The sequence below is a fragment of the Ursus americanus genome, chromosome 21 (assembly GCF_024610735.1).
Source record: "Ursus americanus isolate L20-20 chromosome 21, mUrsAme1.1.p, whole genome shotgun sequence".
Taxonomy (NCBI): Eukaryota; Metazoa; Chordata; class Mammalia; order Carnivora; family Ursidae; genus Ursus; species Ursus americanus.
The window spans coordinates 48904989-48929738 of NC_142147.1; the positions used below are offsets into that span (position 1 = coordinate 48904989).

The following is a 24750-nucleotide window of genomic DNA, read 5'->3' on the forward strand; positions in this document are numbered from 1 at the left end:
AAGATGCCCAGTAGTTACCTCAGCTTCCTCATCACGTTAAAATCGCCTTCCGAATATTCGTCCCAAGCCCTCATAAAAGGACCCTGCTTACCCTTGTTCTGGGAGTCACTGCTTTGGAAATTGTTCCCCATGACCTTATATGTACAAATGCTGATGACTTTGGGAGGTAACTCTACCCGGTGTAGTCTCTGCCTATCACTCACCAAGGAGGGGACCCACTTTGATGTGGTAACAATAGCCTTTATTACAATTTTTAATGATTTTATTTGGGGTGTGTGTGTGTGCGTGTGTGTGTGTGTGTGTATGTGTGTGTGCGTGCTGTCTACATCTCCCATTAGGTAGTTGAGAACAAGGACCCTGTCTATTAACGTATCTACCTCACCTGGAACATGGTGACACTTGGTAAGCACTCAATAAAGTATTACTATTGATAGTGAGGAAAGGCTTAAGCCTCATAAAAACAAAATATATCATAGAAAAATGTAAATTAAAAGTATAGTATTAACAGAAGAACCAACACATAGCCATGGAATTATTGCAAGGGGAAGAAAAGGTTAGGGATTATTTCTGTTTTGGGCACTGCTCTGTCTCTAAGAGGGTTGGGACTGAGATCAGGTAAACAAGGTGCCCAAGGTGTAAAATTTTAAAAGGCACTCACTCTTAGGTGCTTACCCAGTTCTTGCACGAGTCTGAAAGTGAGCATCTCCTTGAAATTTGTTTTCTGAACACCTCGCTTGCCTTACCTTAGTTCCAACCCTGATTTCCAGTGCTCAGCTTAGAGCCTGGCACAAGTCTGGTGTTCAGCAAATATTTACTGAATGAATGAATGAACAGGTATCAAAAAACAGACACTGTTCCCCACCCTGACAACATTCATGGTCTAGCAGGGGAAATAGACATAAAGGACATTATACAAATAGATTTAAAAATTACTTAGCAGGGGCTCCTGGGTGGCTCAGTCGTTAAGCATCTGCCTTCAGCTCAGGGTGTGATCCCGGAGTCCTGGGATTGAGCCCTGCATCGGGCTCCCTGCTCTGCTGGGAGCCTGCTTCTCCCTCTCCCTCTCCCTCTTCTTGTGTTCCCTCTCTCGCTGGCTCTCTCTCTCTCTCTGTCAAATAGATAAATAAAATCTTTGAAAAAAAATTACTTAGCAAACAATAAATATTTCTTATCTCACACAGTTTCTGTGGGTCAGGAATTTGGGAGCAGTTTAACTGGGTGGTTCTGTCTTGGAGTCTCTCATGAGGTTGCAGTCAAGGCATCAGCTGGGGGGGGGCGTAGGTGGCTCAGTCAGTTAAGTATCTGCTTCTGCTCAGGTCATGATCTCAGGGTCCTGGGATCCAACCCCATGCTGGGCTCCCTTCTCAGCAGGGAGTCTGCTTGTCCCTCCACCTCTCCCCCTACGGCTCCCCCTGCTCATGTGGGTGTGCGCGGGCGCTCTGTCTCTCAAATAAGTAAATAAAATTTTTAAAAAAGAAGAAGAAGGAGGAGAAGGAGGAGGAGGAGGAAGAGGAGGAGGAGGAGGAGGAGAAGAAGAGGAGGAGGAGGAATGGGGCGCCTGGGTGGCTCAGTCGTTAAGCGTCTGCCTTCGGCTCAGGGCGTGATCCTGGCGTTCTGGGATCGAGCCCCACATCAGGCTCCTCCGCTGGGAGCCTGCTTCTTCCTCTTCCACTCCCCCTGCTCTCTCACTGGTTGTCTCTCTCCGCCAAATAAATAAATAAAATCTTAAAAAAAAAAAAAAAAAGACGAGGAAGAAGAAGAAAAAGAAGACGACATCAGCTGGGAATGCAGTCATTTGAAGGCTTGATTAAGGCTGAAGGGTCTACCTCCCAGATGACTCACTCCTAGGGCTGGCAAATTAATGCTGGCTCTTTTTTGGTTGTTGTTGTTGTTGTTGTTTAAGGTTTTATTTATTTATTTGACAGAGAGTGAGAGAGAGTGAGAGAGGAATATCACAGAAAGACCCCGTGTTTTTCTCAGAGTATATAATATAAGCATAGGAAAATATGCTCAACGTCACCTGTCTTCAGGGAAATGCAAATGAGAGCCACCGCGAGATACCACTTCACAACATTTAGGATGGCTATTATCAAAAAAAAGAAAGAAAACAAGCACAAAAAAGCAATAACAAGTGTTGGCAAGGATGTGGGAAAGCTGGAACCCTTGTACATCGCTGGTGGGAATGGAAAATGGTGCAGCCACTGTGGAAAACAGTTTGGTGGTTCCACGAAAAAGCTAAATGTAGAATTACCACAGAACAGAGCGATTTTATGTCTACGTCTATATTCCAAATAACTGAAAACAGGGATTCAAGTACTTGTACACCAACGTTCCTAGCAGTATCATTCACAATAGCCAAAAAACCAAAACGTCCCTTGACAGATGAATGGATAAACAAGGTATATACAAGGGAACATTATTCAACCTTAAAACGGAACTAAATTCGGATCCATGCTACAAGATGAGTGAAACTTGGAAACATGATGCTAGGTGAAATAAACCAGACACGAAGGAACAAATGTATGATTTCACTTATTTTTTTAAAAAGATTTTATTTATTTGTCAGAGAGAGAGAGAGAGAGCACAGGCAGAGGGAGAAGCAGACTCCCCGCTGAGCAAGGAGCCTGATGTGGGTTTGATCCTGGGACTCTGGGATCATGACCTAAGCTGAAGGCAGGCGCTTCACCAACTGAGCCACCCAGGCGTCCCAGCAATTCACTTATTGAAACCTCAAAACAGCCCTGTGAGTTAGATATTAATATTATCAATCCCGTTTTATTTATTATTATTTTTTAAGATTTTATTTATTTATCTGACAGAGAGAGACAGCCAGCGAGAAAGGGAACACAAGCAGGGGGAGGGGGAGAGGAAGAAGCAGGCTCCCAGTGGAGCAGGGAGCCCAATGCGGGGCTCGATCCCAGGACTCTGGGATCACGACTGAGCCACCCAGGTGCCCCACTGAGCCACCTACACTCCCCTCAACCCCATTTTAAAGATGAAGAAATTGAGGCACAGAGAAGTTGAGTAACTTGCCCAAGGTGACACAGCTATTGTAAATGGTGGAGTTGATATTCTAGTCCAGGCATTCTGGCTCCAGTGTCAATGCTTCAAGCCACTATACTGTGCTGCGTTCATGGAAAAAAACACATTTCTGGAGAGGTAAGTGGGATGGGGTTGGATACTTCATGGAGACTGAATTTTATCTAGAGTATTTTAATTTCTTGCAAGGCCAAGAAATTCATGTAGTATTGCATAATTTAAAATAAGTAAAGAAAAGAATATATAACAGTGGGAAAATGGGCTAAAGACTTGAATAGCACTTCACGAAAGATGCTGTTCAGATGGCTTATCTATCCATGAAAAAATGCTCAACCTCAGGAATCACTGGGGAAAGACAAATGAAGACTACAAAGGATACGACTACACAACCATTAGAATGGCCAAAATTAAATTAAAAAGATGGAAAACGTGGATCAGTTGAAATTCTTTTTTTTAAAAAAGATTTTATTTATTTATTTGACAGAGATAGAGACAGCCAGCAAGAGAGGGAACACAAGCAGGGGGAGTGGGAGAGGAAGAAGCAGGCTCCTAGCGGAGGAGCCTGATGTGGGGCTCGATCCCACAACGCCGGGATCACGCCCTGAGCCGAAGGCAGACGCTTAACTGCTGTGCCACCCAGGCGCCCCTGAAATTCTTATACATAACTCTTGGGATGGAAATTGGTACATCCACTTGGGGGAAGGTGAACACACGCACATTCTGTGACCAGCGGTTTCACTTAGGTACATAGCTACCAGAAATGAATACATATGTTTACCAAAAGACGTGTTTACGTAAATATTTATTTATTTATTTATTTATTTATTTGGGAGAGAGAAAAAGAGAGGTGAGTGAACACGAGCAGGAGGGGCAAAAGGAGAGGGAGAGAGAATCTCAAGCAGACTCCATGCTGAGTGAGGAGCAGACTCGGGGCTCGATCTCATGAGATCATGACCCTAAGATCATGACCCTGAGATCCTGACCTGAGCCCAAACCAAGAATCAGACGCTTAACCAAATGCACCAACCAGGCACCCCACCAAAAGATATGTTCTAGATTGTCATAGCAGCCCTATTCATAATAGCCCCAAAGTAGAAATTACCCAGATGCTCACCGACAATAGAATGGATTCATTCACACAGTGGAATACTACACAGCATTGAGAGTGAACGAGCTATAGATACACCCAGTACCGTGGATGAATGCAACAGTGTTCATTAAAAGAAGCCACTTGTTGTTTAATATCATTTATATAAAGTGTAAAAACGGGCAAAACGAATCTACAGCCATACAGATCAGGATAGAGGTTTTTGTCGTGGGGGGAGGGGAATGACTGGACGGGGTCCGGGGGATGGCTTCTGAGAGATTGGGCACATTCTGTTTCTTTACCTGGGTGCAGGTTACAGGGTGTGTGTTTCTTTGTGAATTATTCATCGAGCTGTACACTTATGATTTGTGTACTTCTCGGGATCCGTGTTAGATTTCCATTTTCAAATCCTATAGAAATTGAGAGGTTCATCATCCATCCTTCCGTCAGCTATTTAGTGCGTGCTCACTACGTGTCAGCCACCTGCCAGGCGACGGGATCCAGCAGTGAATCTGAGCATCCCCGCCTCCCGTTCCTTCCTCGCGATTGGCTGCCCTTCCGACCAATGGCGGAAGAGTTCAGCGCTCTCTGACATCCCCCGCGGCATCAGCTAGACAGCAGCTTCCCCAGGTCGGTTTGTAGGAGGCGCTGTGAGCTCACTGACTTTCGGACGGGCGCAACCTGGTCTCCACCCTCCGTCTGAATCTTTCAGGCTCTGAGGAATGTAGAGAGAATTTGCTCCAGCACATTCACCCTCTATGCAAAACTCTTTTGTGGATTTTTCTGGCTGTGCCTCTCTCAGATCAGGGTCCAGAACCCCAGACCCCGCCTCGTACCTACCCTGACTCTCTGGCTGGTGTGACGTCCAGACCGCGGGGCCTTTCGGGGTGGCGCTTGGGAAATCTTGACAGCGGCCCAGGCCAGCAGTCTGGCACTTCTCTCTGTCAGCTAATTGTTTACTCGGTTGTTTATTTATCCTAGCCGGGTGTGCGGGGGCGGCTGCCCCCAGGGAAGCCTGCTTCCTGTGGTTGGCTTGCTCAGCTAACACCGGCCCTCCAGCGCACTGGAAAGAATTGCAGAGCTGGGAAGACGCTCCTTGATAGTTGCGATCGTTCATTCAAGGAAACACTGCATGAGCCCCTGCCTCGTGCCTTGACCTGTGCAGGACACATCAACATTGGCTGAGACAACCTTGGCCCTGCCCTCACGGGGTTCACAATGCAGTGGAAGAGAAAGACCCACCACCAAACAGGGACAACCCAGAGTGGTCAGGAATTGGATGGAGGACCCAAAAGGGCTCTGGGCTCCCTAGAGGGAGTGCCTGACCAAGCCTGTGGGTTAGGAGGGCCTTCTGGGTGAGGGGTCATATAAGCTAGGGTCTGAAAGAGGTGTAAGAGTTAGTCATTAGACAAGGACTGTGTCTTTTCAGCCACCCCCTTTGTTTAGCATGGGATTCATTCATTTATTCATCCACGAGTATTTCTTGTGGGCCATTTGCCAGACTGAAGAAATAGCCAGAGTCCCTGCCTTCAAAGGACTTACACGTAAAATGATGATACCGATACAGAACTTCAGGCCCTGGTGGAGTGCTATGAAGAAGTAGTAAGTGTGTAGTCATCGGACCCTCACTGGCTGCGGTTGAGTTTCAAATCTGCCACTGACTAGCTTAGTAGAACCATTAACTGTAACCTACTCATAAGATGTTGAGGATTAAGTGAGTTAATATGTTTAAAGTGTTTTAGAATGTCACCTACCATAAAGTACTGTTTTCATCAAATAAGGAGTCAGACCAAATCTAGGAGGCCACTCTGAGGAAGTGATGTTGAGCTGAGACTCGAAGCACAAGGTATAGTTGACAGGCTTCAAAAGACAGGGAGAGGGACATTTAGATCCAGAGCGAAGCTGCTGTTCTTTATTCTGGGTGCTGTCGGTTCAGTCTTTCCAAGAATTGAATGACCTGAACATTGCATTGGAATTATAAAGACATATTAATTTGAGGTGGGGAATCAGTGTTCCCTCAAGTATCTCAAAATCATTTATAAGCCAAGATTTGTGGTGACAGCCTAAAGAAAACCTGGGCCATGCACTTGATTGGTTTGGCTCATAGTACTTAAACTCAAAAACCAACAACAACAAAAAAACCCAACCCAGTCACAGACATCTAAAAATCAGATTATATGCATACAAATGCTAATTTTTTTAAAAAAGATTTTATTTCTTTATTTGACAGAGAGACAGCACAAGCAGGGGTAATAGCAGGCAGAGGGAGAGGGAGAAGCAGGCTCCCCGCTGAGCAGGGAGCCAGATTCGGGGCTTGATTCCAGGACCCTGGGATCATGACCTGAGCGGAAGGCAGATGCTTAACTGACTGAGCCCCCCAGGTGCCTCTCAAAAATGCTAAGTTAAAAAAGTCGAGGGAAAGGACTCTGATCAGTAACCAAAAAACCTTTATTTGATATTTTAAAACTTGAGTGCATGAGGGGGACCTGGACGGCTGTCAGTGGAGCATGTGACTCTTGATCTCCTGGTTGTGAGTTAGAGCCCCATATTGGCTGTAGAGATAATTTTAAAAAAATTAATAATAAAATAAAAAGAAAATAAATAAAGCTTAGCACTTTACAAATATATTTCATTTAATTCTCTCAGCTACCCTGCGAGGGAGGTACGATTATTATTCCATTTTGTAAATGAAGAGATTGAGGAAAGAAACGCAAAATGTAATAGGAAACAGCCCTTCTTCATGCATTCCGTAAATATTGACACGGTGCCCAGAACGCTCATCTTCCACAATGCGTACTTCCGGAGGGGTCCCAGAGGAACCCCTCCTCAGTTCAGAAAAACTCAAGGGTTACAGCAGTGCCCCTTCCCATCACTACTGGGCCAGAACCGACATTTGATTTACAGTCATTTGCACGATGCTGACTTGGAGGTCAGGGCTGCACGCAAGAGAAGTCCCTCTCTCGAGCTTCGGGCGATCACAGAATCCAGAACAAGTCGTATCAACGCGCGCGTTGCCTGCAGATTTTCTTCTCTGCGGAGGAAAAGAGCACGCGCTCTCTAGCCCTGCCCCTTCTTCCGGAACGACAAATTGACAGGCTTGGATTGGGCTGAGGCGGACCACGCCTCCTCTTGTTCCCCAATCAACTCCCTCGCTGGGTGTTCTCCCTTCTCCTCAGCCCCTCCCCACCGCCCCACGTTACGTCGCTCCATCTCACCTCCCCCGTTATCCCAGGGGCTGAGGCTCGCGCGTCAAACCCACCTCCCCTTGCCTCCCATTGGCTGGTCAGGTCCCGCGCGAGCGGGATCGCGCCCTTCGCCCCCGCCCCCAAAGCCGGGCCGTGCCTCTCCCCTCCCGCTTTCTCCACGAGCCCCCGCAAGGAGGGGATCGGCAGCTTCTGGCGCGCGCAAGGGCGCGCGCTACCCCCGGGGCCACTCCCTCTGCCTCGCGCCAGGCAGTCCTTCCCGCGCACGCGCACTTGTCCACCCTATTCCCTCTGCCCGGTCGCAGGCTCCCTGGTGCTGTCTCGCGCCGCAGCCACCGCAGTAGCGGCATTTCATTGAGACGCACGCACGTTATGGCCTCCGCGCCCGTTCCCAGCCAGAGCCCGCGGTAGTGCCACTGAGCTCCTTGGGCGCGTAGACGCCCTCGCTTCGTCTCCTGCCCGGCGCCGGTTATCCTCCTGCGGCGCGTACCCAGGGGCCGTTATCCTCCCGCAACGGTCTGCACGCCACGCACGCGCAGTAGCGCGAAGCGCGCGCGCGCGGGAGCGGCGGCCGCAGGAAGGAGGCGCCGCCGCCGCCATTGCGAAGGAGGGAGGGAGCGAGCGAGCGAGGCTGGTCCGCCCTCCCCCTGGTTCCCGCCCCTCCCCCCTTCCCCTCCCCGCCCCCCCGCCCCGAGGGAGAGCCGCGGCGCGGCGGGAGGAGGAGGTGGAGGAGGCGGAGGAGGGAGCCCGCGAGGGAGGGTCCGCCCGGCCCCCCGCCGCCGGAGCCGCCGCCGCCGCCGCCTCAGCCGCCGCTGGACGAGAAGCAGCAGAACATGGCGCCGGGGCCGCCGTCGCCGCTGCTGGGATCCTGGAGGCCGGAGCCGCGCTGAGGGCGCCCAGCTGGTGAGTGCGCGAGCTCGCGGGCCCCGGCGGCGAGGCCGGGCGCCGCCCCGCTGCGGGGTCCAAGGGGAGGCGGGGACGGCGGGGCCCGGAGCCCGCGAACAATGGAGGAGCCGGAGGGGGAGGGGAGGGAGCGGCCCCCCAGCCCCCCGGGCCCCGCCGGCCCGGCTGCTTCGCGCTGCGGCCCGGCCCGCGGGGCCCGCCCGCCCTTCGGACCTGTCCCTGCTCGCCCCAGCCTGCTGTCCCCGCGTCTGCCCCCACCTTCCGACCCATTTGGGATCTGGGTGTCTGCCTCGGCCACCCCCTCCTCACTTAAGCCACTCTGCCCCCAATTCTGCGCCTCCCCCTTCCTTCTTCCGCCCTTCAGTAATGCCCTTCGCCCCTCTTGGACTCTGCAGTGCTCTTGGGACCCTACTCCTCAGTGACCCTTCTGCATCCCTTAATTCTGGACCTTCACTTTGAGATTCGTGATCCGCCTGCCCCTCTTCGATTTCACTCTCACCACCCTCCAGATCTGTACCCTTCTTTGATCCATCTACTGTTTTCCGTTCTCTGTTGCACCCCCAGGAACTGTCTCTCTAGGACCTGTGGTTCCACCTCCTTGGAGATCCACCTGAGACCTTGTTCATCTTGGCACTGCTGCCCCTAGGTCTTCTCCTTGGACTTAATTCCACCTCCCTCTTGGGCCCTACTGCCCACTCGCGGAACCTGCTGCACCCCCGGGATGCCTGTTAGCTCTCCGACCCATCCATGCCTCTCACTTCAGTCCCCTGCCCCCTCTCGGACTCGGATGCACCATGCTCACCTCTTTCCCTTCTTAGATCTTGCTTCCATTTGCCATTCAGAGGCCTTTTTTCTCTTCCAGACCTTTCTACCTACCCGATCTGCCCTTTGCCCAATCTCAGATCTTGCTGTGCCCCCTAACCTGCTTGCTTTTCGACTCTGCCTTCCATGAAGCCGCCGCCTCCCCCCTCTGTGACCCTGCAGCTCTCATTTTTGCCATTCACTTCTCTGACCTCTCTTAACTCAGCCTGTCCGCAGCCTCAGTGCTGTCCTGCAGGCCCCAGTTCTGCTCAGTGTTCTCCTTGCGGTTTCCTCTCCTCTTCACCTCCTCATTGGCACTGTTGAGCTGTCTCATTCATTTACTCCCCCTTTCTTTGACCTGTTTCCCCTTCAGTTCTTCTCTGCTTGAGACCTGCTTGAGACTCAGAGCCTTGTCTTTGCTCTGAGTCCTCTCCTCTCCATTTTGGACCTTTACCTTGTCCTTTACCCACTAAATCTTTGATAACTTCTATGACCCATCGCACCCTTTCCTTCCCATTTCCCTGCATCTCATAGACCTGCCTCAGATTCTTTTTGCACCTGCTCTTTCATTTGTTCAGTTCTGCCCCATCTGCTCTAACGTTTCTCTCCCAGCTCTGCCCCTTTTGGAGCTGTCCACTTGCCCACCTATCTTTTTGACCCATTTTAACTTTACTATAGCTGTTCCCTGTCAGAGTGGTTTTCTTTAATCCTGGCCTTCCGGTAATTGCATCCCACCTGTGTCATCTCTCAATTCTGTCTTCCACCTGACCTCCTTCTCCCCCCACCATTTTGATTCAGCCCTCAGCCTCCACTCTTTCCTTTCTTGTACTTATTCTCCCTCCTTTGTCCTGCTTTTTACCTTCTGTTTGAGTTCTCCTCCCAGTTCTGCCCAGTAGTAGAGATATCTTCTCAACCATTCCTTCCTCTCACCGGCTGCCTCTCCAACCCCCCAGCTCCCTCTTGGAGCCATTTCAGTTCTTGGATAGATTCTCCCTCCCTTTTGATACCCAGTTCACAATTCTGTTGATTGTTTCCTCACCTTTTCTTTCCCTTTGTATCCTGCCAATTGCCTTCTCTTCCCATTAGGTTCCTGTCAGGCTGCTTCTCCCAGCCCTCCACCCTTGACCCGCCCATTCCCACTGAGTGCTTCTCCTCTTGAGGCTTGTCTTCCTCTGGCCTCCAGTCCTCAGCTTTGGAGGGGAAGGGATTGGGTTGGGCCTAGGCTTCTCTAGGCTCTGGTTTAGACTGCAGATTCACTTGGCACCCTGACCCGCAGGGTTTTATCCCCAGGGATCCTGTGAGATTTGGATAAATAAGTGGGGGGTGGTTAGCTGGTTTCTCCTCTTTGGAGTCTTGGATTGTCGCCCCCATTTTCCCTACTTCTACTGAGGTTAGTGATGGTGAGGGGATAGGTCTCTTTCCATTGCCCCATTTTTTTCTTTTTTTTTCTCATTCCCATCTTGCTCCCCAGCCCCTTCAGATCCCTGGGCTTTGCAGCTTTGTGTCCTTCGGAACAGGAGAGTGCAGCTGCTCACAGGTCTTTCTTCTCTTTCTCACTTTCCCTCCCTCCTTCTCTGTGCTATCGTAAAGACAGTTGTACTCTCTCCCTGCTTCCACCTCCAAGCCAGCGCCCCTTGGGAGAACTTAGAAGTGTGCTTTTTTGCCCCCTCCCCCCATGACAGTCTTATTTTTGTTTTACCTCTGGCTGGGGGAATGCTAGTTCTCAAGTTCTCCCCAATCCCACGGGGGGTTATAGCCCCATTTGGTGTTTTACTGCTCTGGGGCTGCAGAAGCTGCAGTCTTGCCTTCCCTAATGGCCTCTGGTTTGCAGTGTGACCTTTGGGAGGGTGGGCTTATTTCTTTTCACTTCTGCCCCAGGAAGTCTCCAGCTTCCTGGTCTTCAAAAAGATTAGGGCCTGAGTTTGGAAAGCCCTGTACGGTTGTTTGTTGAAAGAGAGAGTGCCAAGTGTCACTCAGATTTCTGCCCTCTGGTGTTGCAGGCGCTCCCAGCCACGGAAGCTGAATGCCTCTGGGCAGATCCATGCTGGGGTTGGAGGGGGTGGCTCTTTGGTGTACAAGAAGTATGTGGGTGGGCCCTGACATTCCCCAAGCCTTGTGAGTGACCTGATTTGGTGGAGTGAGGAAAGGGTGCCAGGAACTGGCTGACACGATAGGATTTTTGGTCTTATTACCTGAGAAATGTACCTTAGCTACCTTTCCTGGAGCTTTTTCTTCAGTGATCTTTTGTTGGGGGTGGGGTTTAGGAAATCTATGCAAAGACAGAGGTGGTTTTTTTTTTTTTGTTTTTTTTTTTTACAGAAAACCCATCTAACCATTTTCTGTCCTTAACTTGGGAGAGGGAACCTTTGCATGTTCTAGGTTTATTTATTTTATTTCTTAAGTAAATCAAAAGCCTGATTTTTTTCCCCCTTTTGACCTAGGGCAATTGCATATTAAAGTAGCCATCCAGCTGTGAAGGAGCATTTACTGGAAGGACTTTATTTCTTAACTGAGCTATGATCAAACTTTGTTTATTTCAGCACTTATTTAGAAATAGTTCTGTGTGAACACTTGAAATAAAAAAGCATTCACTGTTATCTACAGAATTGGACCATTGACTCATCAAATGTTAGGGCATTTGTCTATGATACAGTAAGGGGGGCTAGATATAGATCCATATGGTTCCTTTAGCTTCTGAGTTCTTAGAACTTTAAATTTTCTGACAAGCAGAGTCTGGTAATTTTAATTATCTAGAGCATATGTTTTCACCATTATTATTATTTTTTTCCCCACCATTATTGACTTACAGAATTTTGGTTCATCTTTCTGTTGGCTTCCATTCATTTTTGAATTTTGGCCTTGTGAATCATGATTCAGTCTCTGAATTTATTTTGGAGTTTATTTTTTCCATGTTGGTATAAATAGTTGTTTTTTATTCTTAATGGGGGAAGTGATAGCTAATTAAGAATAAGACAACTGTGTGTGCAGTGCTGCTTAAATTTGTGTTTTAGAGTTTGAACATCACTGGCAGCACAGAAAGTTTCTGCATGGCCAAAGCCTAAGTTTACATAATAGGAAGAGAGGAGACAGAAGAACAAAGGGCTGATTTTTCTTCCTGAACTGGTAACTGATGTTAAAAAGATTGTCAGATTTCTCAGATGGTAGCAGAGGCTCCAACCTCAGTGTCAACATTTGCTTTCATGATGGAATTGGGTGCTACAGAAATCTGTGGTGGTAGCCTTGGCTTTCTGGAACAGTTAATATGCCAGTCGGGGTGGGGTGTGGAGCAGGAGATGGCGGTAGATGACTGTTTTCTATGTAGTAACAGGTCTTGAAGGGCTCCTGCAGTGCCTAGAAAATCTCTGTAATACTGGTGTGATCAAAGTTCTTCTCGTCCCTTTTTTTTTTTTTAAACTATTCTTTTGACCATATCCCCCTTCCCTTACCCATCTTCTCTTTTTTCTTGGCATGATGAAGGCCAAAGCATTTAGGAAGTGAAAAAAAAAAATCAGTAAAGAGTCATTCATCTTGATATGGGTTACATGGAAGAAGTTGTCCATGTGCAGATCCATGGACCTGATGGTAACTTTTGGCAAAGGACAGTCTGGGAGGAGTGAGGGTTTCACAGACAACTGTAAACTACAGTTTCATAGGTGTTTCTGCATTTTCTGTGTGATGGGGAAACACAGCAGGTCAATACAGTTGGAGATTGACACGGTGAGAGTGTTTGTCTCCCTCTAGTATCTTCTGCTTTCACATCTTCAGTTTGTGGGGGCCTTCTGAGAGGTGTTCAGCTTCCTGACTGTTGTCATTCACCAGCTGGGTGTCTTAATTTACCCAGTCGGTGTGACATTTTATTGACTCTCTAGTTTAAAATTTCTTTTTCACACTCTATGAAATATATAACTTGGAGACTCTTTACTTGAAGAGGGAAGGTGACCAGCAGAAATCCCTTGGATTTAGAGCAACACAACTTGAAAATCCATGCCTAGTCTAGCCTCCTGATTTACAGATGGGGAAATGAACTTGCATGGGGCATGGTAACAGGTTTCCTGTCACAATGGAAGGAGTTTTGGAAATACTGGCAGAAGACCTTCTGGTCTAGACCTTAACGTAATTAGTGGGAACCTTGAACAAATCACCTCTCTGGGTTTCACATTCCTAGTCTGAAATCTAGTGTGCTGTCCAGCTCTGGTTGTAGATTCTTGTCCTGGACCACATACCAAGTTAGAGCTGAGACTGGGACTGGACTCCTGGTGCTACTCTTAACCCCTCCATCTCCCCTTCAAACCGCCCCCCCCTGCCCCCGCATCAAATCCTGTAGCCCAGAATTGGGGGTAAGGGCTCTTTTCTCTGGGGGATGCAGTAAAATGAACCGGATTGCCTTTGTTGTATATTCTTCAAACATAAACACTGTCTCTTTTTCAACCATTCATGTGAAAATTAGTTTATAATTTTGGGGGAAAGGGGCATCCAGATTGTATTCACTACATAACTAAAACCATACACTTCTTTTAAAAGCAATATGGAATCTTTCAAGCTGAGTCATTGTTGACCTAGGCTTTCAAATAGCAGTGTCTGAATAGCACTTGAATTGCTGGTATTAAGAAATGCAAACAAATCATTCATGTTCATCTTCCCGAAAGTTTATTTCTATTTAATTTTTGATACAATGCTTTAATGAGGTTTTATCTATGAAGAATTCTTGAAAATAACTTTTGTCATCTGTCAGTCTAATTTTCATTTATTTGCTTCTGTGGTGCTAAGAAGCACCATTAAGTTGATATATTAGCAGAGAACCAGGTACTCTTAGCCATGAACCATCATCAACAGGAAAGTAATATTTACTTTAGTTGAAAATAGCCAGACTTGCCTATCTCCTTCATCTCCCTTTATTGAAATGAGCATTTTCATTTTATGAAATTTGGGGCAGTTGTGACTGTTGCATTATGCATCTGTGGTATTTCATACGTTTTTTGCTCCCCTAGTGTCTCTGGCATTCTTATTTGGAAAATGTCCTTTTGCTGGTCACTATGGTAATATTTGCACTTGGAAATCAAATTTGAGCAATTGAGAGGCAGCTTCCTATGGTGTAAAGAATGTTGAATTGATAATGAAGAAACTCAGGCCCTAGCCCCAGCTCTGCTGCTTACTGGCTTTATGACTTTGGCCGAATCATTTTCACTTCTCTTGGCTACAATTTCTTCATTTGAAAAATGAAGGGATTATACCAATTGGTTCCCATTCTGCCTTATTTTGTAGCTAATAATACTTGATTGTATCCTCTCTCCAGATAATAAACTCCTTGAGGGTGGGGACTCTCATGTATCTTTTGTTTCCCGTCACACCTAGCAAAATACCTTGAACATAGTAGGCCCCCCACTACATATATGTTGATCGAATCCAAACAGGTGCCAGAGCCTTTTTGTTTTTCTCTTTTGGGGGGTAGGTGGTTGGAGAGATGTGCACCAACTATAATGGCCATTTTTAGGCTTTAAACTCTCAGAGGGCATGCCCTCCTGGTCAGCATTTAATCCTCAAATATACATAATATCATAAGTGTCCTGACCAGGGTTACACAGCTGAGAGGTTGAGAGCTGTGTTATGAATCTATGTCTGTCTGATTCCAAGATCTCTGTTTATTTTATTAGTCTGCCTTGTTTCTCTGGGATATAAGAATAAGCTATAGTTCATCCCCTTAAGAAATTTATAGTCAGTTGTGAACGATTAGCTATATGTAATAAAGGGTAGGTTGAAGGAAGTAAATGTTGAATAGACTATTCTGATGAATTTCTTGCGTTCTAGAGAGGCAGCCCCGTATTAATAGTCTTAAAGGCTTCCATATTCAGAGACTACTGAAGACAGAGTTGGTTCTGTGGCACACTATTTTGAAAAAGAATATATAGCCTCAAATACCTGCTTGTCTAGCCAGCATGTTGAAAGAGTTGAGCATATGATTTCTGACCTGGATTCAAACCCAGGTATACTCTGTATGTGTGTGTGTGTGTGTGTGTGTGTGTGTGTGTGTGTGTGTGTGTGTGTTTGTATGTACATATGTATATATATTCCACATACACACGTGTATGTGTGTATATAAAGTTGTCCAAAAGAAATGAGATAGTAAGATAGACATATTTGGTCATGTGATGACTCCTTAAGTCTATTTTCTTTGGTAAGTAGAAAAGTTTCTGCGTGGCTCCTAACTGACAAATTTCAACTGAGAAAATTCTCTAGGCAACTGGAAATGTATAGACAAAACTACACCTAGCCTCTTGACCTATTTGTTTGAAACTCACTACAATGCTTTTTTCATGAATCAGAAAGTTATTAAGTAATATTGGGGGGAAAAAACAACACAAAACAAAAATAATGTTGGGGTGAAAGTGTGCTGGCCAGCTATAGCTAACAGCCTCCTGAAGTGTAAAAAATTTTTTTTAAAAGTTGCATTGTGCTTCTCCCCATCTCCATTTAAAAGAAAGGTCAAAATCATGGCTTCATCTATTGTGGCCTGCACTACTTAGGAATAAGACAAAAGAAAATGATTACCATTAATTGCCATGGGCAATTAAAAAGGATTCTTTGTTCAGTAACAAATTGATTGTGTACAAATGAAAGCCAGTACTGTGTGAATACTAGATTATTAGATTCTCGAAATCTGCATCTTTAACTAGAGTGGCTTTATCACTTCAAGGGAATTATTGCACTGGGAGTAGTGTACTTTAAATGCTTGGTGATAAAAGTATCACTAGGTCTCTATTTTCCAAAAATGTTGTTTGTAGGTGGAAGGCTGGTGGTTGCTGCTTTTGTGATATCATTTCTAATGGCCTGAAATAATTGAATTCTTTTTGAATGCTGCTGACTTCTCAGAGATTTTTTCCTCTGATTGGTCAGTCACTAGAGGAATGCAGATAAAACCTTTAGTAAATGAGGAAAAAGGGAAAAAGGCCTCTCAGTGCTTAGGCAGTGAGTCTCTGCTGTTGGCATATGCCCAGCACTAGCCAACAGCCATACAGGCTTAAGAATGGCTGCATTAGCTAAAATAGTTGTGATTTCATGTTCTGTGTGAATACAAGGCATACATATATTTTCTTCCATACATTTCCTCTTTAAATTTTTTTTATTAAAAAAAATTAAGGTACAACTTAAATGGAGAAAAGTACATAAATCTGAAAGTGTATATTTCTGAATTTTCTACGTACTGTCCAGACCTCTTTTTCATATGATGGGGTATCATTTCCTTTTCCACACACTTCTTAATAAGTTGAAAATTATTTGAATGTCTCCATGTGTGAGGCATTTAACTCCTGATTTTGCTGTAGGAATGTGAATTATAGAGAATGATATTTGTAACTTTTCCAAGTTTGTTCAAGGTCACATGTTTGATAAAAAATGGGATAATAGTGACCTGGTACAAATTACCACAAGTGATGAAAGCATTCTTTTAATAACAGATCTTCCCTATTTGTGTTGTAATTCCAGAGTTTTTGGGTCTCCGTTTGCTGGAAATTAGAAGGAAATAGGTAGTGATCACTGCTGGTGGTATGATCAGGACTGTCAGGCACAAAAACTTGGTGTGAACTTTCTGGAAAGCATTTTGGCAATGTTTTATTTTGTGTTTATTTTTTAAAGATTTTAATTAATTAATTAATTAATTTGACAGAGGGGGTGGAGAGCACAAGCAGGGGGAGCAGCAGAGGGAGAAGCATGCTCCCTGCTAAGCAGGGAGCCATATGTGGGGCTTGATCCCAAGACCCTGGGATCATGACCTGAGCTGAAGACAGACTCCTAACCGACTGAGACACCCAGGTGCCCTAGCAATATTTTAAAAGACATAAAATCCGTTGTCAGCTTATAGGAATCTATGTGGAACAAGAAATAAAGAAGAGGACCAAGATTGTATACAAAGATGTTAACTATAGTGATGTATATAAAAAATAAACAATCTAAATGTTTTAATCTTAGGGGAATGGTTGCTTTATGGAAACGTATGGAGTCATTTAAAAAGGATGTTTTTTTGGAGAATTCTTGACATGGGAAAGTACACACAAAATGAAATTAAGTATGAGAAGAAAGCAGGATATAGAACTATAAACAGCATGATTCCAGTTATTTTAAAATATATATGGGGGGGGGCGCCTGGGTGGTACAGTCCTTAAGCATCTGCCTTCGGCTCAGGGTGTGATCCCGGAGTCCTGGGATCGAGCCCCACATCAGGCTCCTCTGCTGGGAGCCTGCTTCTTCCTCTCCCACTCCCCTTGCGTGTGTTCCCTGTCTTGCTGGCTGTCTCTGTTTGTGTCAAATAAATAAATAAAATCTTAAAAATAAATAAATAAATAAATAGATATGGGAAAAAGTAAAAGAAACATGCCAAAGTGCTGTTTGTATTTATCTCTGTGTCGTAGAATTTTGATTGAAAATTTTTTTTCTTGAGCTTTCCACAACGATTTTACTATTTTTTTAACAAAAGGGTTTTGTTTTGTTTTGTTTTGTTTTTTGGCTGTATGGTTGTATTATATTTGGTGTTTATTGTAAACACATGAAGGAAAATTTGAGCTAAAAGCAAGAAATTAGTCATAGTGAGATCTGTTGGACTCTAGTACCTTTGAAGGTTAAGGCAGTCACCCTTTCTTAGAACAATAATTGAATTAATTATTAGCGGCATTACCAATTAATAGCAACGATATACTTCTCGTGTACCAGGAAACTGCTGAGTGTTCCCTGTATCTTCGCAATAATCCTCTGAGATAGGTAGTATTTCATTTTGTAGCTGGGGAACTGAGGCTTCCAGAGGGGACTTACCCACGGTCACGCAGCTAGTGGGTTCCTGAGGCAGCGTGGTTCAGAGCCTTGGCCCTATCCTGATCCCTGCAGTGTGCTTTTACACTTTATAGCATTGAGTGCACCCCAGCAATGAGAACTAAAGTCTTTGTGGTCCATAGCATAGCTGACCCCTCAGTTCTCTCCTAGCAAGGTGCCCCCCGCATGCTTTTTTTAAGACAGAGCATCCATTAGTATATTACTTTGTCTGCTTCTTTGTCAAAATCAAGAATGGATATGCCATTAGTTGTATCTTCCCTTTTATGAACGAAAATTCTTTTAAGATGTAAATAATTTAGGGCTATTAAGCATAGAAGGGAACAAACCTGTACTTTGTAGCTCCAGAGGATAGAGATCCAGGGAGACAAGTTTTATTTTTCCTTTTTCCTCTCCATTCAACCAATATTTGGGTGTCTACACTGTTGAGACTACTAGTTGTACAGAATGTGCCTCCTCATCCCTCAGAGAGTTTATATGCCGTCTATCAAAATAAAAGCAGTTCTTCCCTTACAGGTAACACAAGGAGCACCCTTTTTCGGTACCAGAAAGTAAAAAATTTAGAAGGCCAGTGGCCTGGGTTTTTTTTTCTTCCTGATCTTATTTTAAAGAATTAGGTGTGACCAAACATTTCAACACAAGAAGACGTTGATTTGGAAGATAGATCTCATCTTATTATGAGAAAGAACTTTAAAAAAAAATTATTTGAGAGAGAGAGAGCATGTGCACATGCACATACGAGCAGGGGAAGAGGCAGAGGGGGAGGGAGAAGCAGGGAGCCCTACGAAGGGCTTAGTCCTAGGCTGGGATCATGACCTGAGCCAAAGGCAGACACTTAACTGACTGAGCCACCTAGGCGCCCTGAGAAAGAACTTTATAGCAACATTGTCCAAGTTCATGTTTTATCTTGAATAAGGAATAATTTGGAGATTTAAAATTTTACCTTGTTTGTTTTTATTGTTAATTAACGTTCGCATGGCGCACGCGCGCGCACACACACACATACACACACGCACACACACACACTCATTTATGTACTGGTCGTTCTTTCATGAGGGAGAATACCAGAAGACCTGATGCTCAATTGAAATATGAGGGGATTTACATTCAGACATCGGGAAGAGATTGCAAAATACCTTTCGAAGTGCCACAGGATTTTTTTGTTTTGTTCTCCTATTTATTCTGTGAACCCACCACATTTATCCTAGAACATGTCAGTAGGGACACAGTGTTTGTTGAGTTAAAGGTAATGCATTTTAGAGAGAAACCAGGAAAAAAAAAGTCTCTGCAGTCTTTGATTCTTGATTCCTCAAGCCCTGTAAAGAATCCTTTCTGCCATCAGTTTTCATTTTGCTTCTTACCAACTTTGTTACCTTGGGCAAGTCATTCATTTTAACTTAAATTCTTGTCCATAACATGAGACTCAATACCCATTCTGCCTTTTGTGTTGTAATTCTAAATTTTTTTTGAGAACCAAATGCCAAGAATGAATGTGGAAGCCCCGTAAGGTTGGAGGGCCTTTCAATTTTCTGGGAGAATGAAAGAGAACAGTTTGGTTAATTGAAGTGTTTAGGTAACCCGCATATTAGAGCTCTACAAAGGCTATTGATGTGTTATCTTGTAACTTGCCCCCAGGTAGCAGTCAGTTTTAGGGTCTTATCAGTAAGTGTCTCACACATCTAAATGTTACAGGTCATAGGCCAAATAGCAGTGGTTGAGGTCTGTTTGCTTTCACAGTGTTAGGACTGAGGCCTCAGGTACTCTCACCAAGGCACATGGGCCTCCCTTCGAGTCCCAGTCCTACTACCTCTTCCCAGCTCTGCGCTCTTAGACAAGACACTTAAACTTTAGTGCCTCAGGCACCTCTTCTATAAAAAGGGGAATATAGTAGTGTCTACTCCCAGAGTCATTGCAATTAAAACAGGTGGTATATTTAAGAAGCTTAAAATAATGCCTGGGTCATGGTAAATGCTATGTAAATGTCATTATTGGTGTAGTGGTTCCTGGACTTGGCTTTTATAGACCATGAATATGGTAGTGGGAAAACACATACAAATTTACCAATTTGTAGTTTTGCCAAGGAGGGCATTTAAAAAAAAAAAAAAAGAATGAGAAATTCTCCTTGCTATTCTTTTATAAAAAATAGGATCCATTATCAAAATAAAAGGTAGCCCTTCTCAAGGAAGTTGGCAACCATATATAGACATTTGTTAGGTATATGTTTCTAGATCTCATTTTTACGTAGACTAGGGAAAACTTTGCCACAGGCCAGCACCAATAATGTGTGGGTAGGTGTTTAGACAGACATGTATTTATATCCCACTCCTCTATTATTCTGTCACCTTAAACAAGCTGTTTGACTTTCCTGAGCCTTCCCTGAGTTTTCTTACGTGTAAAATAGAGATACTAGTATCTGCTTCACTGGGTTGTTGTGAGAAACTGAGGTAATGAATGAAATGTTTGGCATATAGTAAGTGCTAAATAGATAGGGATTGTTATTCTCAAATGGGAAGCTAAGTATTCATTGGGAGCCAGTTAAGTGAAATCCACAGTACTTCGTCCATTGGGAAATCCAAGAGGTTAGGTATTGTGCTTGATTGCAGAAATCTCTTTCAAGGTGTCCTCTGCATCCTTTCCTCTCTTGTTTATTCTCTTAACTAGTCGCTAAACAAAAACCCGACTGTTGCATTCCCTTGCTTAGAGACCTTTAGTGCTTTTCTGTAGCCTTGTAAAGTGCCTGACTTGTCATGGGTGCCTATTAATGCCTGAATGAAGGATAGAATATTCTAGCTGTGCAGACCAGAGGGATTTTTGGAAAAAATTGAACATTGATATACCAAGGCAGTCTATCAGGGGTCCACAGCTAAATCCTACAGCTTGCTGAAGTTCTAGCAGCTGGCCCCCATGGCTTTGGGCATTTTAATGGCCCATAGGACTGTTGGTTGGAAGGACATGGTTGGAAGGTGTCTACAAAGCTTGCTCAACCTGGAACGGATTGGACTTTTCAGACCGCCCCTCCTCCTCACATGACAGTCAGCACAACATCCCACTTCCCTGTGAGCTCACCCCTAGGGAAATCCTTTTCCTTTCCACCAAGTGAGTCCTCAGAGACTCCTGCAATAATAAGTCAATGCTTCCTTAGTCCTTTCCATACACCAGGCATTGTTTTATGCACTTTACATGTAGTAACTCAAGGAATCTGTATAATGGCCCTCAGAAATGGGTACTCTCCTCGTATCCATTTTTATGGATGAGGAAACTGAGGCAGCACATGCCAGGTAGTGAGTCAGATTCAGAGACCAGAGGGTTACACCTCCTCCCTCCCACCGGCAAAGGACCAAATTGTTATACAGCTCTCTACTGGGCTGGTTTTGTGTGTTGCTTTCTCTCTCTCTGTGGAGTTAATCACCTTCGATTCACATATTGACCTCAATTATTGGGAAATGTTTCTCCCAGGGAAAGGTATTTGGATGAGCATAGTGCATTCTTTGGTTTGTCCCCTTGATCCTTAGTTTAGCTTACCTGTTAAAGATTTCCAGAATGATCTGGCAGTGAATTCCAGTTCTGTTTTCCCTCCTTCTTTTTAGTGAGGTCCTAATTGGACTTCATCTTCTGGTTTTCTTATTGTAGGATATTTTCATCTAAGTTTATCTCAGCAAAATATAAATCAAAGCCTATCACCGAATTCGTTTTTATAATGCCTCCTTGAAGTATTTTGCTTTTGGGTTTTGGGGAATTGCCTTGGAAATTTTGGTATTGCATGATTCAGGGAAGGGCCAGTGTCATGTGCTGTCTGTCACCAGCCAGCCCGGAATGCTCACTTGAATACCCATTTCAAATCTATCTATCTATCTACCTATCTATCTATCTATCTATCTATCTATCTATCTATCTATCTATCTATCTATTTTTCCAGAAACCTTCCCCAGACCCTCCCTCTCTATTTCCTAGGTCTGAAATAGCATTAAGGCTTCTTTGTAGATCAGCCCTGTCTAATAGAATTTCTGCACCGTTCTTTTTGTTTCTACTTGAAATGTAGCTAGTGGGACTGGAAACTGAATTTTTTTTTAAAGGATTTTATTATTTATTTGACAGATACAGAGCACAAGTAGGCAGAGTGGGAGGGAGAGGGAGAAGCAGACTCCTTGCTGAGCAGAGAGCCCCACACAGGGTTCCATCCCAGGACCCTGAGATCATGACCTGAGCTGAAGGCAGACGCTTAACCGACTGAGCCACCCAAGGGCCCCGAGAAACTGAATTTTATATATTACTTAATTTTTTAAAAAGATTTTATTTGAGAGAGTGTGCGTTTGGGTGTGGGTGTGGGTGTGTGCATGCACAAGTCAGGGAAAGGGGCAGAGGGAGAAGTAGACTGCTGAGCAGGGAGCCTGAGAGGGGCTCCAGCCCAGGACCCTGGGATCATGCATGACCTGAGCTGAAGGTAGATGCTTAACTGACTGAGTCACCCAGGTGCCCCTAAATACTATTTAATTTTGATGAAACTTTAGATAGCCACAGTATTGGGGAGTACAGATCTAGACTATATGCTCTACAAGATAGAGTTTGTTTTTCTTTTTCTTGTTTCTCCTAACTCTGGCATAGGACCATGCTCCTCGATGTATTTGGATGTTTGACAGGTAGCCCTCAATGGCTGAAATAATAAGGAAAGTTCAAATGTTCCTTACATTCTACCTTCCAGGGATAACCATTGTTAACAATTGTGTTTTAATTGTAGAGAAAAATTGCCAGTTTTCATTGATATTGCAGTGATTTCTGCACAGGATTCGTCTTCCATTCTAGAAATCAACTTTTTTTTTTTAAGTTCATTTATTTATTTTAGTAATCACTGCACCCAGCGTGAGGCTCAAGCTCATGACCCCGAGAGCAAGAGTCACATGCTCTTGTGACTGAGCCAGCTAGCGCCCCTCTAGAAATGAACATTAATCAAGGGTGTTGCAGGTTTGGGAATTTTAGGAGATGGAGGCTTAGAACGCAGGTCATAAATGTAACAGAAACAAGTATGACTAATTTTGGTCAAGTGCCTTTATAAAGACTGTTGTGACATAATGGAATTCTGTCCTAATGCTTAGAGTTCTTAGTGAAAATCTAGGAAAGAGGATGAATCATCCTCCTTTCCTCTTCCATAGCCTAGTTGATTTTGCCAGCATTTTGTTTTGAGGATGATTGGGCGTTCAGGGGATTTTGGCTTGATTCCTTGGGGTGGTTGGGGTATTGGAGAAAAGAAATTAAAGGGATTTATTACTTTCTGGCAAGTTTGAGGAAGCAGAAATGGGTTTGCTTGAATTTTTTTTTCCGTAGTGGAAGCAGCACCTTAAGCCAAGTTCTTTTTGTTAATGGTGTGTGTGTGTGTGTGTGTAAGTGTGCATGCATCTTTCCAATGTAAAGATGTCATTGATTTTATTTTTTGTTAAATTTCCTTTAATCCCTAACAGTTTTCCCTATTTTAGATCATCTGAATTGGTAACTTCCATTCTGTTCTGAAATGATGGGTTTTACCTTCAGCGTGGGCTGGTGATCTTGGGGGATGAGGAGCAGAGATGGGAGAGAGGGATGATAAATGATAAATCTGTGGTGCTTGGAGGTAAAGGAAGGAATTTTTAAGTCTTTGAATTAAGTGGAATGTGGGAATCTTGGATTGGATCCTGGAAAAGAAGAAAAGAGAATTGATGGAAAAACTGGTAAAATACCAATAAAGTCTATGGTTTAGTTTTTGTGCCAAAGATAATTTCTTTGTTTTGACACACGTACCTTGGTTATGTTAATATTCGGGGCAGCTGGTGAATGGGATATAGGAACTCTGTAATAATCTGCAACTTTTCTGTAAATCTAAAGTCATTCCAAAATAAGTTGTTGTTTTGTTTTGTGTGTGTGTGTAGGTTTGTTTTTTTAAGCCAAGAAGAGCAAGAGCATTTGAGGGCTGTGACTTTAGGAAGGGGGAAGCATACATAAATTTGTTTATATAAGGGCCCTCCAGGAGCTCTCCCTGTCTCTGTCCACTTTCTTCCTTAAATTCAGTGTTCCAGCCATGTTGAGTGACTGTAGCTCTCCCAGGGATCCATGCTTCTGGGCCCTTTTCATATACTGTTTCCTTTTATCTAGGGTGTTCTGCTACCCCCATCCCCAACCAAACCAAACAAACAAAAACTTAACTGATTTCTTTTAATTCTTTAGATCTGGCTTAGATTTTATTCCTCTCAGAAAGCCTTCCCTGACTGGCCCTCAGTGGTCAGGCCTTGTCTGAGTTTGCCACTGATGTGGTACTTACTACTCTGTGATCGAACTGCCTGTTTTCTTTTCTCTTTCTCCAACTATATCTTAAGCACCTTGAAAGTAGAGGCTGTGCTTTTCATTATTTTATCTCTAAGCATATAACCCACGGGGCCCCTGGGTGGCTCATTCAGTTAAGTGTCCGACTCTTGATTTCGGCCCAGGGTCTTGAGCCCCATGTTGGATTCCATGCTGGGCGTGGAGCCTGCTTAAGATTCTCTGCCCACCCCCCCCCCCAAAGGCATATAACCCAGGAATCTAAGCATCCTTGATGCTCAGGAGATGTTTCCTAAATAAATAGCTCCGTAGGAGGGGCGCCTGGCCAGCTCAGTCAGGGCAGTATGAGACTCTTGATCTCAGGGTTATGAGTTTGAGCCCCATGCTGGGTATAAAGATTACTTTAAAAAAAAATCTTTAAAAAAATATAGCTCCACAAGAAGCAGGACTCCTCACATCTTCTCAGGCTCCACTGGCAGTTTTGCTTATGCTTTTAAAGGAATGGTGGCTGTAGTTTGCTGTAAACCGGCATATAAGCCATAGATGGCCAAACCCCTGCGTAAAGAAGACTACAGAGATGAGAAAACACATTTTTTTTACAGACTTATTCTTGTATTT

General features: G+C 44.6%; 1 protein-coding gene across 1 annotated transcript in view; it reads left to right on the forward strand.

Annotated features, from left to right (window-relative positions):
* Nucleotides 1-7649: 7649 nt before the first annotated feature.
* The window catches only part of ARHGAP35 (Rho GTPase activating protein 35), a 118684-nt gene continuing 101583 nt past the window's right edge, over nt 7650-24750 (forward strand). The window contains exon 1 of the mRNA XM_045772276.2: nt 7650-8232. The gene's annotated coding sequence lies outside the window, so the exon portion shown is untranslated. The remainder of the gene's footprint in view (nt 8233-24750) is intronic.